The sequence below is a fragment of the Papaver somniferum genome, chromosome 4 (genome assembly GCF_003573695.1).
Source record: "Papaver somniferum cultivar HN1 chromosome 4, ASM357369v1, whole genome shotgun sequence".
Lineage (NCBI taxonomy): Eukaryota > Viridiplantae > Streptophyta > Magnoliopsida > Ranunculales > Papaveraceae > Papaver > Papaver somniferum.
This window is the reverse complement of record NC_039361.1, coordinates 126288190-126302725: the sequence shown is the minus strand read 5'-3', so window position 1 is coordinate 126302725 and position 14536 is coordinate 126288190.

The window sequence follows — 14536 nt, the reverse complement described above, 5'->3', positions numbered from 1 at the left end:
GCGGTGGTAACAATTCGGTGCATGTGCCCCACCAAATCACTTAGAGAAACATATAAGTTTTTTTTTATATTAATAAAATAAAAAACAGAAAGTTATATGGTGACGACTCCGAGATACAATGAAAATACCATGTTATTTCTAACACCTGAACTTTGTGCTTTTATGAATAGACTATATCGTTGGATTCTTCGACTCCTACAACCAAGATGCTTCAATCCACTTAGACTGGTTAGTGCTGTCCTTAATTGGCATAAATTTCTAGGCTCTGGTGATTAATAATGCAACTAAAAAGTTTCTCCCTACCCCCAAACTTAAATCTAACATTGTCCTCAATGTTCTAAGAATAAAGTTTAAAGCATGAACAAGGAGAAACTGTTACCATTTGAAGCAAAAGAAGTTAAGGAGAGATATTACGTGTTGCATGAGCATGGGTTACCTCCCAAGAAGTGCTAAGTTTAATGTCTTTAGCCAGACATAAGATATAATTAATCACCTCGAATAATATAGCAATAGCGGGAACAACTATGGGTCATCTGCATCAAAAAGTGTTACCACAGATAAAAGGAAACTACAACAAACCAAGAAAGTGAATAAACATAGCACACCCTTTCCTAGTTTCCTGTTCAAGACAACTATATCTAGTTGTGGTTTAGGTTCAGGTTCTATAAAGGGGTCTAAATAAAATATTTTCATGGGCTGCACCTCCTCATAAGTAACATCCGAAAGATCAGGTTCTAAGGGATGGAAAAATTTAGAAGCACATAATAATAACCTGAATAATTGAGGGTCCTCATAGTCAATCATATTTGAATCACACAGTTGACCACAATGAAAGTGGTAGTCATTCTTAAGAAAATGTGTTGTTTTTATTTTTCTAAAATAATTAGGTTTAGTCTCAGAACTTAATAACTGACACATCTGAAACTTATACGTTCCCACAATTAGTTGAAAAGATTTTGGTGGGAAAATAAAATCAATCTGGGTATCATAGCCTGATAAACCACATCAACCATATGATGAGTTTCTAGCAACTGGACTTATTTATGGACATCACTAGTGTAGATGGGGGAAAACGATTTGCTGGTTTTTACAGAATTGAGGAGATGACCGTGTGTAGACTCCTTGAACCGAGCAAATGCTAAACCTCACACAGATGCACTACAAGAAGGGGTGTTTTAAGTTCGAGAGATCAATCTATAGGACTCCGGCCTAAACCAAGACAATGGTCGTTCCAGAGTCAATTCGGGCACAAGATAGGATGGGATGATCTGTAGGAGGGAAGCTGAGAAATGTGTGAGATTAATGGTGATCGAGATTGTAGGTGTGTTGTGTATTCTGCGTAAGAAGGTTCTGAATGATTTAATTTACTCAGTTGAGAGTGATTGCTCAGACGATGAGTTCGTGTAGACGAAAGATTGTCTGTGTGAACTTGTCGGGAAATTCTTGTCTGTTTCAATCATGATTCAAAGGCCTTTTATATTGCTGAATTGAATATACCATGATCCCATGAAGTGTGACAGTTGCTGGAGTCAAAGAGTGGGGAAGTGTAAAATCGTGTTGAAACCAGTTGCTCATCGTGCAGAGACTTGGTTAACTTTCCACCCATTACTTTGCTAACTCCTCCAACTGATTGCACGACTTGCTCACATTCTCATCGTGTGTATGAACACATGTGTTGTAGACCGCCAGACCAAAACCTTAGTTAATATCCCCCCTTGTGACACGATTGATATCTCATGAATGTGGAGTCTGCAAGACAGACGTGTATTTAGTTAGTCAGTTGCTGACTTTATGGGACTATGAATCCTTGTATTGCTGAGTTGAACATAATTTGCAAATGTTCTGAGACTCATGAATCGAATATGTATGCTGAGACAGAAAATCTAATTGTCGAATAAATGTTGATAACCTGAGCAAACTGTGCTACTGAATCGTTGAATATTGATAGTTGAACCAATATTCCTTAGTCTAAGCAAATGTTGCTCATCTGTTGAATATTCAGTTAACGATTATAGATAATTAACTGATGGCTCTATACTAGCAGGCATGGTGTCTAGGAGCATTAATTATCTGAGAAATTGAGAGATATGAGCTTGTTGAAACGTAATATTTCTCTTATATAGTCAGGGTAAACCTTGTTGCATCCTGAAGACGTCATTGCTCTATACTAGCAGGCATGCTATCTAGGAGCCGTCCAATCTTTCGATTCTATATAGAAATAATTACTGAAATTGCTCAGTATTCATGAGATGTGCCGTTGCCTCAGCTGAGAGACTACACATCTTCATATAATCTGAGAGACATCCTTCCCAGTCAGAGATTTCATGGCATGAGCTTTCATGCTTCAATGAGAGACACCAGCCTCAATACTCATCTGATTTCCGGATCAGGAGCATGTACAATTATGGTTTTACGATTTTAACCCTTGTCGAAAATCCACCATCTACATTAAGTACCCTGCTTAGTAAGGGACAATCATGTTCCTCAGTCAGCATTGAATGGTGATTTTCCAGTCACAAACAAAATAAGTAATTGAACTTAGTCGTAAGATAAGACGTTACCGGATTTTTGACTGAATGAGCAAACCATGGCTTGAATGAAAATCCCAGTGGCATGATAGAGCGTCGTCTAACGAGCATAAATTTGTGTAGAACCGATGATTTGATGATCGGACATTAGTCGGTTTAGGATTCACGGGACGGGCCCGAATAAGGAAATCCTTGTTTTAGGAACAGACACTCGTTTGTTTGTTAGTTTAAGGAACAAACAAAATAGACCTCAGTCTGATGATATAAAATTTTGTCTATGAGCTTTCACGAAAACCAAAATTTTATTTTTTAAATATGTGAGATTTCACAAAGTGGAATAAACTCTCGTTTCAAAGGTGGATGCTCGTACGAGAGAAAAGTTTTTTTTTGTTTTTGTTTTTTTAAGTAGACGTGCGTCTGTTAGTAATAAAATTTTGTTTATGAGCTTTCATGATTTTTTTTTTATCTTCGAGCTTTCAGAAATCTTTGAAAATATACTCTCGCTTCAAAGACAGATGCTCGTGCGAGGGAGCAAAAATATATAGATATATTTTTCAAATTTACGTGAGTTTCACGTTAAACATTTATATATTTTGTAAAATCATGTTTTGATTTTGAACAACTGTTGAAAGTAGACCATTATACATGGTAAAATAATGTTTGTATGTGAGTTTTCACAATTGTATAATGAATGTCTGTCTAGTTTTTGAAAAACCAGTGGATGTTAAAATTCACGTGGGTTGTTCACGGTTTTATGAAAATCAAGTCATAATCTTGAATAATGAATTTTGCTCGTCTTTGCAGGTTTGAGGGAACGAGCAAGTTTTCAAAATTCTGACGTTATAATCACTACAGCTAGTGAAATTGTAAATAGGTAAGAGTTGGATTGTTACCATTTTGTTCCGCGTTTGTGATTGGTATATCCATGACTCCATGTATTTCGCCTCAGATAGTGGTGACTTCTGGTTACAACCACTCTTCTGGCCCTTCCGGGGAACGCTCCAGAAATATCAAGTCAAAGATGAAAACTTCTGCAGATATTCATGCCGAGGTGAATCAACCTTTCAGAGACGCTGGAAAGCTGATGCATTGTATGTCTCTCGATCATCTGGGAGTCGTCCGTGGTGGAATCAACGCTTTCTTAGCCTTAGCGGATGCAGATGAGAAGCAGGGACAAGATGAGTTATTACTGAAAAGGAAAGCTGAAGATGAAAGGCTTGCAACTTATCAGCATAACTCTGACGGCTTCAACAAATGATACTAGCGGCTGAAGATGAAGTCTGATCTCGCGCAGAAGGCGTAGCTTCTGATTCAGATGTAGATGAATGAAGAAATTTGTCTTAATTCGTCATCAGAAAATTCACAAGTCAGGTCTTCGTTGAAAGTGATGTAGAATCTTCGTCCGATGTCATATTTTCGTGATCTACCCATGTTTCTTCATCCTCAGAAGTCAGGTCTTCATTGCAAAGAATATTTTCGGCTTTTGAGCACGTTTAAGGGCCGAAATTGACGAAACAGTAAACCTCCAGGAGGTTTTTTGAAATTTTTTGGCTGTCATGTAGTCCAAAGTTTTGGCCACATATTTTTGCTCGTTTCTCTAATTTCTGTGAATTTTGCATATGTTGTAGAAAAAATCAATACGAAGAGAATGGTATATGACTCATCCCTAGATTCTTCACCAATTTCTCCTAGCTTGATGCTTTGTGCGGGACAGTATAAAATCATCTTAGACGCTATTGTTGTAAAACACTCCTGTTGTGTATTTAGACCATTCGCTTGTGTCTTGAACGGTTGGTGAAGGATTTTAATGTTATTGAGTCATTTGAGATCATGAACCCTTGATTGGTACATGAGCATGGTGCTGGCAGTGCCATCTTTCTTCTGTCAGCCGTAGAAACATCACTTCTGAAACCCTGGTCACAGGACCATAACTGAGGTTGCTCTAAAGAGGGGATGATGTAATGACCATGGTTGCATGTCCTGGTCATAGCATTCCTTTTATGATGAATGATTATCACATGAGATTATGGTGCCACGGGTCTTGGACTGTGAAACTGATCATCATGATCAGTGGACCGTCAGTCCCCAGTATTTTGTTAAATCTCTCCCTTTCGTTTTCCCTTCTTCCGGCAAGACCTAGATAGAGGACCCGGGTAGAAAAATTGATGCAAAGACCTAGGTGGTCGAAGTTGGAGGTACCTTGATGAAGGACTTGATGGAAAGACCTGGTGGACACCGATTGACTGTGGAAGTTATGAATCCCGTCCAAGAATTGTTGCATGCATGTTTTATGCTCTGGAAGCTGTAGGAACCTCATACGACGTCGAAATTAGATGCTTGACCCCAACTTTTGAATCTAAGAGACTGAGTTATCACATGGGAAAAGAATCACTCAATTTGGAGTTGTAGAGGTCAGCCAATTAAGTGTGCACATTTGTAGTTTATAATCTCGCACAAATTTTTCAGATTTCATAGACCTGGCGGTAAAGGCCATATATTTCAGCTCGTATGTCCGATTGATACGCCCTTTTGGTGTGTGTAGAAGAGACATAGAAGAACATATTTCGTTGAGGAAGTATTGTCTCATTCCTTACTCTTTGGTACGTTTTTGTAAACCCATGGGCTGAAGTATGTTGTATCTCATTTGTAGAGGTGATGAAAACTTCTTTTAGAAGACTTGGAATTGTGCCCGCCTGTTGTGAAAGCTTCGGAAAGACTTTCATGTAAACATATTTCATGTCTACATACCTTGATATGAATCATTAGTGCTTGGAGAAGTCTGATCCATCGAGTAACACTTCAGAGAAGGGATAGTTGATGAAGTTGGTCATGAGGATGTTGCCCCTGAGACCGTTGTTGATGCTGGATCACGATAGAATTTTCTCCAAAAATGCTTATTGATGCCGATACTATGGTCGGAGTTGCTCCAGAGACCGAAAAGGCTATATCCATGATTATCGACATAGTCTTTACTCCTTCATCCAGTGAGCCTTTACATTCACGAACTAATTTATGAGTTGAGCGTCCCTAAGACGAGGGTGTAGGGTTTAACCCAAATTCTCCCGAACCTTTACTGTGAAGTGCCTTGTCAGGGAATCGATGTTGTTGCGGTAGATAGCAGCGACATTTTCCATTCTGGATGTGATCGATGAAGAGAGGAAATTTCTCAGTCGTGTAGGGGCTTGCGATGCTGAGAGACCCATTGATGAAGTTTCATGGAATCACGTCAGGTCGCAATAACTTGTTATGTGGATAACATTTATTGAAATAGAATTGATTTCTCCAATAAGATCAATTCCCCGGTGTATGTTGAAGGAGTTTGTGCCATCAATGGATGAATGATGTTGCATCTGCTTTAGAAGCCTTATCATGGGATAATGAAGACTTATCGATTTTAGTTCAGCTGCACTTTGATCATGCTATTGTTGAATCAGTGTGTCATCGCCGAGATATTTGTGCTGAAGCCAGATGCGCCATTATCGAAGGTGTACTTTTAGATTGGGAGTACAATGTGAAGGCTTCTTAGATGCTTGAGCGTTGAAGCGTACATTCCTTAAGCATCAAATGTCTTAGGGGTTTGATCATATCGGCCTTGGAGTATCTTTTATTGATTCAACATCCCTTTCGTTGCGGTAGTGGGATTCGACACTTGTGCAGACATCGGAGCCTTCTGATTTTGTGGAACACATGGACTTGCAGGAGAAACGCCCAAATTGTTCTTTTCCATGTTTGGACATCATCTCAGTAATGAATGTTTCGGTGCTTGATTCAGAGAAACGTCGGAATCAACCACTTGGTAAAATACTAATGCGGTGAAGCTACCATTCATAAGGTCTTGCAGAGTTGCTAGCAGAGTTGAGTCCCCATGATGGGATAGCATGTGGGAAATAAATTACATAGACATGGAATGAGACTTGCCTGAGTGTGGAACCTCTTGATGAATGTCTATGTATCTTTTGCAGGTTCTTGCTTCAACCTCGTCAAAGTTTAAAATTCCTCCAAGTACTCTGATGATGGAATGTCCGTCAAATCTTATGTATCAGAACTTTCTTCATTGGAGAGATGTGCAACCAAAGGCGCTTCGTCAGTAACCATCTTTTCAGCGTGGATCCACGCTGAAAAGAAGGACATGTCATATCCTGGATCTTCCTGATTATGTGAAACTTGGTTTATGTCCAGGTTGAACTTATGTTCACTTTGAGAGTGATGTAGCCATAAGTATTCCCAAGCGTTCCTTCAAGATCTCTGATTGAGATGGGAGCATGAGTAGCTTCTTGTCGAGTGATTCATGTGGATTTGATAGTTTCAGTGGAATGTTATTGATGCGGTGCTAGCATCGATCAACGTTCTTCCAAATTCGTTTCTTCTGAGATTGACTGTGGTAAGCAGTCCCCAGTCGTACATCTCTTGGTCTGTGGCTGGAGGCTCAAGAAGTATTTCCGGAATGGACTTCTTGACACGATGTGGTTCACTGTTGTGAACATGTCTCTCCTTTGTGCCTTCGACAGATAGAGCAATTCACGTTCGATGAAGGATTGAATTGCCTCTTTGATAGGTTGTTCAGAGAGTGTAAAGGTTCTGATTGGGAGAGGATTCTTGTGTACTTCTTCAGTCCCCAGTTGAAGCTATTGCGGATCAACATTCTCTTTGAAAATGTGCTTCAAAATATTGCAGTTGCTTGTTGGATGATTGATGAATCTATGAAGGTGACAGTATCTGGTATTCTCCATTTCTTCTTCATTTGGTTGTCTCCTGATGAACAATAATTTGACTGCACCATCTTGAACCCATACTTCCAGTAACTCGATCACTCCTTCATGAGAAGAGAGAAGTTTGAGTTTGTCCGATCATTTCCCCGTTCGTTGATGCCGGGTCAATATTTGTACATTTCAAGATTGGTTATCTTTCTTTGGTGCTTTCAGAGGAGCTGGAGAAGCGTGCGTGCGTTATGACTCAGCTTTCAATTTGATCCCTTCTACAACAACATTTGTGGAAGGTTAGAGGGTGTACTTTTTGTTGATAAAACGTCTGTTACCTCGAGTTTATCGTGGTCCCTCAGTTTTTGTAGCTTGATCTTTCCAGTAAAGCAGGTGCGGTAGCTGCCGATCTCTTCGCCGCTTCATGAAGCTCTGAGAAAGTATGGAAACGAAGATTTTCCAATAAAGCTCTGTAGACCGGGATCATGCCGTTGATACACAAGTCTACAAGTTGTTGATGTTTTACGTTTGGATCATGACAGTCTAGGGCCTGAACTCTGAATCTTTTCACGTAGTCATTGGGATGTTTATTATTCTTCTGAAACATTCTTCCAAGATCAGAGAGAGTAACTTGCTCTGACACAAAGAAGTACTTTCTGTAGAAGGCGTTAATCATTTATCCCCAATTGTTGATAGTTCATGGTGCGATGTTGTTGTACCAGATGTATGCCCTTCCTTTCAAGGATTTTGAAAATTCTTTGAGGCAAACAACATGGTTATGCTCATGTTCTCCCAAGGCTTCCAGGAACCGATAAACATGCTCCCGAGCGTTGCCTGTTCCGTCATATGAAGTGAAAGTTGGAGAGGTATAACCTTTTGGAAGAGGAATCCTTTGAGTAACAACAGGGTATGGAGGCTGGTTACGATGGATATATGATGTCTTGTCTTTTCCATGGTTCTCCAAGAGGCGTTCCAAATATTCCTGAGTAATGAAATTTGATGATTCCTTCGCTGATGGATCGTTTGCAGCTTTGCGGACTTCGCTGTTATCCACTGTATGAATTGGAACTATTTCAGGATCAGCATCTGAGGATGTTTCCTTTTATTTTCCTTTTCCTTGAGTCTTCTCTGACATCTTGTCAGTGAGAGTCTTGAGATAATTGAATAGCTCCTTCTGTGTTGGAGCCATGTCAATTTGATTCTTTGAAAGAGTCTCTTGCACCTTGATGAAATCATCCATGGTAGGTGGTGGATTCCCCCTGACTTCCTCAGGGTGTCGGCCGAACATGGGGTGACCTTCCATGTTAGAGTGAGGAGGAATAACATCACCACCGTCAGTGTTGGAGGCCAGAATGGTTTTCGGGATATCCTCATTGTTATTGTTGCTTGTGCTAGCGTCGTTTGTATTGGAACCTGTAACTAACCCAGACCTAAGACCGGTCATCTATGTGAATACTGAGATTGCAACCGAGAGAATGATCTCCCACTGTGGTCGCCAATCTGTAGATGGGGAAAAATGATTTGCTGGTTTTTACGAAATTGAGGAGATGACCGTGTGGCGACTCCTTGAACCGAGCAAATGCTCAACCTCACACAGACGCACTGCAAGAAGGGAGTGCTTTAAGTTCGAGAGATCAATCTGTAGAACTCCGGCCTAAACCAAGACAATGGTCGTTCCAGAGTCAATTCGGTCACAAGAGAGGATGGGCTGATCTGTAGGAGGGAAGCTGAGAAATGTGTGAGATCAATGGTGATCGAGATTGTAGGTGTGTTGTGTATTCTGCGTAAGAAGGTTCTGAATGATTGAATTTACTCAGTTGAGAGTCATTGCTCAGACGATGAGTTCGTGTAGACGAAAGATTGTCTGTGTGAACTTGTCGAGAAATTCTTGTTTGTTTCAATCATGATTCAGAGGCCTGACTTTATGGGACTATGTGTCCTTGTATTGCTGAGTTGAACATAATTTGCAAATGTTCTGAGACTCATGAATCGAACATGTCTGCTGAGACAGAAAATATCATTGTCGAATAAATCTTGATAACCTGAGCAAATTGTGTTGCTGAATCGTTGAATATTGATAGTCGAACCAATATTCCTTAATCTGAGCAAATATTGCTAGTCTGAGCAAATATTGTTCATCTGAAAAAATGTTGCTCATCTGATGAATTATTGAATATTGATAGTTGAACCAACATTCTTCAGCGTGAACAAATATTGTCCATTTGAGCGAATGTTGCTCATTTGATGAATTGTTGAATATTAATAATTGAACCAATATTCTTTGGTGTGAGCAGATATTGCTCATTTGAATAAATGTTGCTCGTCTGAGCAAATGTTGATTTAAGATGCTGGCATCTGAGCTGAGCATAATTATTAAAATATTGACCACGGGATCAACGTAAAATTGTTAATGTTTGAATCTGCTCAGAATTATGTTTTTCGCAGAGCTCTGGATTCGAAACCCTAATTTTGATCAATTGCTGAATTGATGATTTGTTGAAAACCGTTCATGATATGAAGGAGGGACCGGCTACATGGGATGATGAATCGACCATGTAGCTCCCAGATGCTCAAGTGAGCAAAAATACCAAAGTCTCTGAAGACCAGTTGGTGAAAGGATGATTAAATGCCGGTTTAATCATTTATTAAAATAATGCTCGTGTGAGCGTTAGGTAGTAAAACCTAGTTATGAAAAGATGAGGGACCGATCAAGAGAGCATGAGACCGGCCCTTGGTGGTCGCGGGACCAGCTGATGATCATTTGAGCAAACTCCAAGTTGTTTGAAAAGAGTTTGGACCTAATATGAGCAATTGAGCAAATTAGGTCAAAATTATTAAAACATGCGGGACCAGATATTTGCAAGCCTTAGGGGACAGCCTTGGTCAGCCAAGGGGATATGCCCGTGTCACCATAATGTCTGCATCTCAGTTCTGAGAGTTTCGATATTTTCCGGTGCGCGTTTGAGCAACATTTTGAGAAAATATGAAAGATCCAGGGTTTTGCTGAAACTAGGAAAAATTCATGAGATGATGAAAATATGAAATCGCAAGGTGTGGGACCGGCCAAGGCTAAGGCATGGCCGTCCATCTAGCAAGCTCGGTCCCGCAACACTTTTCCCAATTTTATGTAATTTTTATGTATTTTCCCTGATGTGAGGGAAACACCATGAAACTGAAGAATTTAATGAGATTAAGGAATTTCCATGAGATTAGGGAAATAATAATAATAATAAAATAGGGAGTGATGAAGTGTGGGACCGGCTATGACCAGGACATGGCCGACCGGCCAATGGGCACGGTCCCAAGGCACTCTTCCCAATTTTATGTAATTTTTATGTATTTTCCCTGATGGATGGCAAGCTTAGATGTCTGCATAAGCATGGAATCCCACTGTAAAGGGAATGCCGAACCAGCAGAATATATTCAGCGCCAAAACAATCAAGCCTAACATATTTCATGAAGGTTATTTAGTTCTCAAAGAAACTAAGCACAATCTTCATTCTGCAAATAAATCCAATTGGGAAGGACCTTTCATAATTACCATGTCTGTCATTGGTGGATACTACAAGTCAATTGATGTGGATGGGAAGACATGTGTGGAAGTAATACAAGACAATTGGCTCAAAGCATTTGACGCCTGAGAATTCGACGTTTCAGATATTGAGTGTTTGAGGCACGAATTCCCAAAACATCTGAAGTTTGCATTTAGGATTTTCTTTCACCTGTATTTTCAATTCCACCAAAACGTATGCAATACATACATTCAATAATTGAATTTCTTTCAACAATTAGTCAAAGTTCATTTAACTTAAATAAAATATCTACCAAATCCAAAGAAAAATCCTCATAACTATCAATCATCAACTTATCCAAAACCAACTAAAAAATCAAAACCAAAATAAAACCTCAAGCCTCTCAGAAGTTCAGAGTTCAAGAAGTCATGAAAGGGAAACTAAAGGAAACCGGCAAAATAAGATTTCTTCTCTTCAGAAAGTGTCATCTTCAAGTCTTGCAGAGCCGCCTTTTCCAACTCCAGCTCTTCAGCTAATCTAGCAATCTTTGCTTATTTCTCCATCACAACATCATTGGAAAAAGGTACATTTTTCTTCCATGTCTCATTGATGGCATCAATTCTTTGACGAAGCCACCTCACATAGAAACCAAGTCTCTCAGAAGCATCCGAGTTATATTCTCAGTCAAAGAGTAAATCTTTGGTAACAACACTTCTATCCTTGTCCGTATATCATCTATGACACGCAGGATACCTCCTACTTACATTATCAAGAAGTAAGCACGTTCAGGATCCTTAGTGGTGACGATATGGCCAATACCTCTGCCATATTTTATGGTATAAGCTAGCATATCCGGTGGAGACCCTGAAACCACCAACTAGTTCATGATATTGGAGAGGCTCACTGAATGGAGGTTCAAAAGCGACGCCTGCATTAGGATATTCGTGCAACACCATGCGAGTCTCCATTATCGGATTGGTATCTTTCATCTCTGGAACAACATCAACTTGGGTTTAAGTCTCTTCAACGGCTTCAGTAACAACATCTTCATGACCCTGAAGTGCAGAGACAGTTGCATCACCACTTTGGTTTACGATATTTCTCATGTCATCATTATTAGCCCCATTATCCTCTACTCCATTGTTTTGCACCTAATACGACAACTATATGAGTTAGAGTGCTTCAAGCGTGGAATTAAAATTGCAATCATCAAATTGAGAATGTAAGTGAACTACCATCGCGAAAATTCTTCGTTAGACATTTAAGACACAAGCAAATAGTATAAGGTCACAAAAAAATTGTTTTATAGCAAGCTCGTATGAGGTGATTTTCACTTCCCTGCATTAGAAAACGATATGGGATAAATTGGTAAGGAATCTAAGTTTGATCATATTTAATTCTCTTCGTATGGATGTCCTATATAACATATCCAAAATTCACATTAATTGGATGAACGAGCAAAAAGATGTGGTCAAAACATTGAACTACATGACAGTTGAAAATTTTCTGAAGACTTCCTGGAAGTTACTGTTTCATAGATTTCGACCCTAAACGGGCAAAAAACCCAAAAATATACTTTTCCAAGGCTAATAAATTTCCTGTGAATAAGAAAGTTGGGGTGGATCACAAAAAACTGATATTGGATGAAGATTTTATGGCGTTTTTGCTAAAAGACTAAATTCTGAATTTTCTGATGACGCATTACGGAAAAACTATTTATTCATTCATATGTATCCTCATTCATTCAATAACAAAACAATAATTTCATATAAAGACAATAAAATATGGATACTTACTTGAGTGGTCTCTGAACTGTTCGACGAGTCAGCGTTGCCGGTGTCACCATTAGGATCATTATTACCTCTATTCGGTTCTGAGTCGTGAGATCCATCTTCCTCATCATCCTCCAAAGACGAATGGGCATCATTAGTATTCTGATCTTCCAATCTCCTCCTGGATACACCAACAATAAGCATTATTATTTCATTCAGGAAGTACCACAGATGATTATGCCATTTTGATAGCGAAGGGAATCACAAACGGCTTCAACAAATGACCAATATCTTCAAACACGTCTCGGGACAACCACAAAGAAAAAAAACAGCAATGTCCAATGTAATATTTACCGGTCTATTGGGATCCTTATTTATTGGCCACCAATGCTTCAACCATTGAGTATAACAGTTGCCAGACGCTTTATTGATTTCATGCATCTTAGTTGTCAAGACTTCATACATCGTGATTTCTTCTGCTGAGAGCCTTCCAGGGAGATTATCTGTAACAGGAAGATGCAACAAGACTACTACGTCCTCCAAGGTGATGGTGAATTCTCCCCATCTGCATATGAAAGTGTGAGTAGGAATACACCAACGAGCGAGCATAGCTATCATACCTCACACATCATGATAAACGAACAAGTCTCTAGAAGCTCCTACGGCCTCAGCTATCTGTGCGCTGTCTAACATGGCTCGAACATGGTCGTGACCCAGTATATTCCTTTTTCATCCAGAGAAGTCTGTTAGAGGCCTTCGAGAAAGCTTAAATTCTATGGGTGAAGCAGAATAATGTCCACCTTGCAGACAAAACTGAATTATTGCTTGAGGAGACACCAACTTTCTCTGGGTAATTTCTCTGGGTAATTTCTCTAGGATTTATGAGAAGGCGAAATGCATAACCTTGAAAACATTTTTCAGGTCTATACTGGACTACGAAGAAGTCATGATCCATATTTGGATCGTTCTTGATTATTGATCCTTCTTCTTCATCATCAATTGAAGTATTATCATAGCTATCAACTGACATCTATGCAAAGTAGCTATGGCATCTATACAATACTTCTACTTAAATATATCATTCATACAAGATGCAAATTTCAGCAAAGCAACGGAATTGAAGTACAACACTGGAACAGTAAAGATGTTCACATGAACTAAAAGCGTCTACAAAAACGGTAATAACCCAACTCTTACCTGTTTACAACTTCACTAACAGTAGTGATTACGACGCAAAAGTTGATGCTTTAAGGACTTGCTCGTTTCTTCAAACACCTGCAAAAATGAGCAAAGTTCAAAAATCAACACTTGATATTTATAAAACCGTGAACAACTCACATAATTTTTACTACATGAACATCCACCAACATTTCAAAATTGGACGGACGTTCATTCTAAAACTGTGAAAGCTTACATAAATACATTATTTTACTATGTATAATTGTCTACTTTCAATGTTTATTCAAAACCAAAATTTGATTTTTGTAAAAAAAAAAGATTAAATGTGAGCAACTTACTGAATTAAAGAAAAATGTAAACGTGAACTGAACAAATCGTGTAAATTAGAAAAGAAAAATTCCTTTCAGATGAGGGTCCCACCTTTTGAAATGGAAGTCCATTCTCGAATTTTTTTGAAAGCACACATATTAAATATAAAATTTTCCGTGAAAGCTCACAGGAAAAAACTTTTCTTTTTACTACCATTAGACGCATAAAAAAAAACTCTCTTATGCTAGGGACAATCGTTCGTCTCTTGTAAACGGACAGACGTTCACTCTTAAAGAAAAAAAATTCGTGAAAGCTCACATATATATATATATATATAAAATCAACGTGAACAACTCACGTACATTAAAAAAAAATACGTAATCGGCGTCGGAATTCGGAATTAAAATCGCCGACAGTGATTAGTTGGCGCCGGCAAACGGCAAAGAGAAAAAAAAATTATCTCGGAAGTGAAGGAGATGGAAGGCCCAGTTGGGTGTGGGAGAATAAAAAAAGAAGGTGTCTCATCCCTTTTATAACAA